The 4,049-nt window shown below is 38.5% G+C and overlaps 1 pseudogene; it reads left to right on the top strand.

Annotated features, from left to right (window-relative positions):
* Positions 1-2,209: 2,209 nt before the first annotated feature.
* Positions 2,210-3,709, top strand: LOC125138163 (L-aminoadipate-semialdehyde dehydrogenase-phosphopantetheinyl transferase-like; annotated as a pseudogene).
* Positions 3,710-4,049: the final 340 nt, after the last annotated feature.

The raw sequence follows: 4,049 nt of genomic DNA, 5'->3' as shown, positions 1-4,049 counted from the left end.
TGCAGTGCTCTGAATTCAGTGGAGTTTATCACACGTTTACTATGTCTTAATAAAGGAAATAAACTACATTTCTGGTAATTCTGCATTGCAAGTGACTTCTGATTTTACTGCTTTCTCCCTTTTCTTCATCAATGGAACTGACATGGTCTTTGTCATGCCTAGAAAAACTGTCTATTCAGGATCTAGAGCCTAAGTTATCAACAATAATTTTTTTTAAGGAGCAGACATATTCACATAGTCCTTCTGCTCTGAATATTTTAATCACTTCATACTATTTCCAGAATAATCAAAGAAGAAATTCATTGTAATAGATCAAATGAGAAAATATAAATTTATGAACTAGTAAATTTATGAAAGTTAAATTTCTTAATTTAGTTGTGCATTAGAAGAGAAACATTCAAAAACTTTTTGGAAATAAATTAGGCAGACTCTTACAACCAAAATTGCACGATACATGAGGGATAGAGAAAGTTGAGAAGGATGCTGAGATTTCTCACTTGAGCTAAATCAATGCTAACTCCATTCTCCTTGAAAGAGAATAAAGCAGGAATAAAAGTTATGTATGAGTGTTATTCTCTTCTATCAGACTCCAATCTACTTGATAAATACACTAATTCATCTTCCACTCCCTAGAGTATTTACTATAATATACTACATTTAATATTAGTCTCAAACCAGTATTTGATTTATGAGTGGATAAATGTGGACAACCAAAATCTTATCTACAGATCACAATTACTGAGGTTACTGAAGAAACCAGTTAGAGCAAAAAGGCTGTTTTTAAAAATCCTGACATTTAGATCTACATGCAGGAAATCCATATTACATCACAGATGTGAAGGCAAAAATGTATTTCTCTTCTTTTTGACTCCACATTGACCAGACTAGGATTTCTACTCTCTTTAAAGACTATTTTTTTTGTTTTTTTGTCTTTTTGTCTTTTTAGGGCCACACCCGCAACATATGGAGGTCCCCAGGATAGGGGTCTAATCAGAGCTGTAGCCACTGGCCTACACCACAGCCACAGCAACACCAGATCTGAGCCGTGTCTGCAACCTACACCACAGCTCACAGCAATGCCGGATCCGTAACCCACTGAGCAAGGCCAGGGATCAAACACTGAACCTCATGGTTCCTAGTCAGATTCGTTTCCACTGCACCATGACAGGAACTCCATTGAAACACTATTCTTAATGTTTACATGAATGACCAGGGAGATCTGTGATTGAGGCTGTGTGAGAAAGGGAGACTTGTTCACTGGCCCCATCACTTGTGCTAGAAAAAATATAGAAGACTCAAAGGATTGTGAATTAAAATGCAGCTTGGGGCCTTCTCCCTCCAACCTTGAGCTGAGTATAACTACTTAGTCCACCTCATGGGCAGTCTGTTCTACTTCATATTTTGGGGCAGTGAAGCAAAAGATGACAAAATTCTAGCTAGAAGTGGTGACAGGGCCAAGAGAGGTGATTTTGAAAACTAAAGTGCAAGGCAAAACAAAACCACCTATTTGCATTGTCCAGACCCCAAAGAGCATCTAATGTCAAAGGAAATATCACACCAACAACCTGTGAGTAAGGCAATTGCCATCCTTGAAATATATCCAACTCAGAGCACAGGCAGCCTGGCTCCTTGTTAGTGGGACCGACAAGATATCTGGCACTGAAAAGACATCATAGAAGAAGAACAAAACTCTGCCCTGGGCCATGGCATCATGCAGGGGCACTAATTCACTTAGCCCAGGACTGCTAGGTCTTTCTTTTGTTTGTACCACCATATGGGCAGCATTACTGGAGTAGCTATTTTGCTCTTCTGCATCTGTTGCTAACACAAATAAAACCTCTCTGGCTGCCTTATTTATACCTTCTGCTTGTATGACCAAGAGAATGATTTTCAGTCCTGTCATGGCATATCTCATAGCAACACATGGTTGTTATTATAAACAGGTTAGTTTAACCTCATTGCCTCCCTTGAATATGAGGAACAGTTCACTGCCCATGCAAACAGAGCTATAGTCTTAGTTGGAGATTCCAGAGGCTTAAGTGAATTGTAACAAAGGGAACTACAGATCAATTGCCAAGGACTGAAAAAATTACAAATGAGGAAGAGTGGGTCATAGGGAGGACAACTGCACCAAAACACCTCCTTAAATGCCACACATAAATACTTATGAGATAGGGTAGAATTCTGCTTCGTGCCAGGAGCTGAGAGCATGTGCTGGACCTTTCCATGCAGCACTTGGCTACCCAGCCAAGCCAAATGGCTTTGCTGGTGGTGCCATCAGTGACCAATCTAGCCTGAGGAGAAGGAGTGCCTTGGCTAGTTCGTCTTTGCATCGGACACAGAGGCAGCCTTGGTTGGTTGTCTGATGAGAAGGAAATTAGTTCCAGAGAAATTGAATACACCTTGAAATAATATTTGTTTACAAAGAAAACCAGGGAGTTCTCGTCATGGCACAGTGGAAATGAATCCGACTAGGAACCATGACGTTGTGGGTTCAATCTCTGGCCTCATTCTGTGGATTAAGGATCCAGCATTGCTGTAAACTGTGATGTAGGCCGCAGACTTGCTTCAGATCTTGCGTTGCTGTGGCTGTGGCGTAGGCCAGCAGCTATAGCTCCGACCGGATCCCTAGCCTGGGAACCTCCATATGTTACTGGTGTGACCCTAAAAAGCAAAAAAAAAAAAAAAAAAAGGAAAACCAGTTCTTGAAAAAGACTAATTGAATCCTTACCCCAATTTCAACTTTAACATTTCTCATCAAGGAGACTGTACCGTGCTTGCTGGGGAACCTGAGTTCTAAATTGGAATTGATACAATGAAGACTAGTTCTCCAGGTTGCAGTTCAATTTCAGAATCCTGTTCATCTTATGAAAAGAAAGTTTACCAACAAAGAATGGGAAGCAATCAGAAGCTTTAAGGACAAGTAGATTCAGCTGGATATGTTTTATAGGTATTGGGGGCTGCAAGAAAGCGTCATAAAAGCCATAGGTGTTGGGTTAGGATTTGAATTGCAATAGCTTGAATTTGATATATCCCCATTAAACCTGGATATAGGCCAAGTTAATTAAAAATATGTTTGTTTCTGGATGGGGAAGAAGAAAAAGAATCAACATTTGAGGAAAGCAAAATAGATGAGCAACTATGTGAATCTAATAAAAGTGATACAAAAGAACTTATTTGTAAAATAGAAACAAACTCAAAGATTTAAAAATTAAATTTTGGATTACCAAAGAGTGAACTGTAGTGGAGGGGGGAATACATTGGGAGCATGGGATTAACTACCACACCACTATATGTAAAATAGATAACTAACAAGGACCTACTATATAGTGTAGGGAGGTTTACTTGATGTTATATAATAACCTGTAGGAGGGAAAGAACAAATATATGTATATGTATAACTGATCCACTTTGCTGTAAACATGACGTTAATACAACATTGTAAATTAACTATACCCCAATAAAATAAATTAAAAAAAAATAGATGAGCACCCTTTTGTTGTAGTAAGCTGTTAGGAAACCCAGTGGATCTAGACATCAGGATGTTACATCTCAAGATGATTCTAAACCAACCCAGAGGCAGTTAGGTATTCTCACGTTTATCATTTAACATCATGTGCTGTTCCTATGACCCCTGAGGATCATAGGATTTGGGGCCCATTTTTGTTTCACAGAGGAAATTCCAATGTGAAATGGTACAAAGTCGTGACATGATTTTCTAAGTAACAAAGAGAAACGGAAACTGTAATCTTCTGTATTCACTAAAAAATAAACACCTGATGGCATCAAATTATATTCACCAAATAGTTTAAAAAAGAAGAAACAACTTTTCCTATTAAAAAGGCACGCTCCTGAGTTGAAGATGGCTCACTAGGCATACGTTTACCTCTTCTTGCTCCCCCAGATCTCATTGGGTTGACTGAAGAAATAGAAATTGGCGATAGAATCTTAAAGTGATACACGATCATTGTAGAAAAAATTGAAAATACACAAAAAGGAAACATTCAGATTTCTGTCTTTCCAAAATAATATTTCAAAAGGCACTATTC

The sequence above is a fragment of the Phacochoerus africanus genome, chromosome 1 (assembly GCF_016906955.1).
Source record: "Phacochoerus africanus isolate WHEZ1 chromosome 1, ROS_Pafr_v1, whole genome shotgun sequence".
Classification (NCBI taxonomy): domain Eukaryota; kingdom Metazoa; phylum Chordata; class Mammalia; order Artiodactyla; family Suidae; genus Phacochoerus; species Phacochoerus africanus.
Note: the sequence above shows the minus strand (reverse complement) of the source record. Positions and strands in the feature narration are given on the sequence as shown.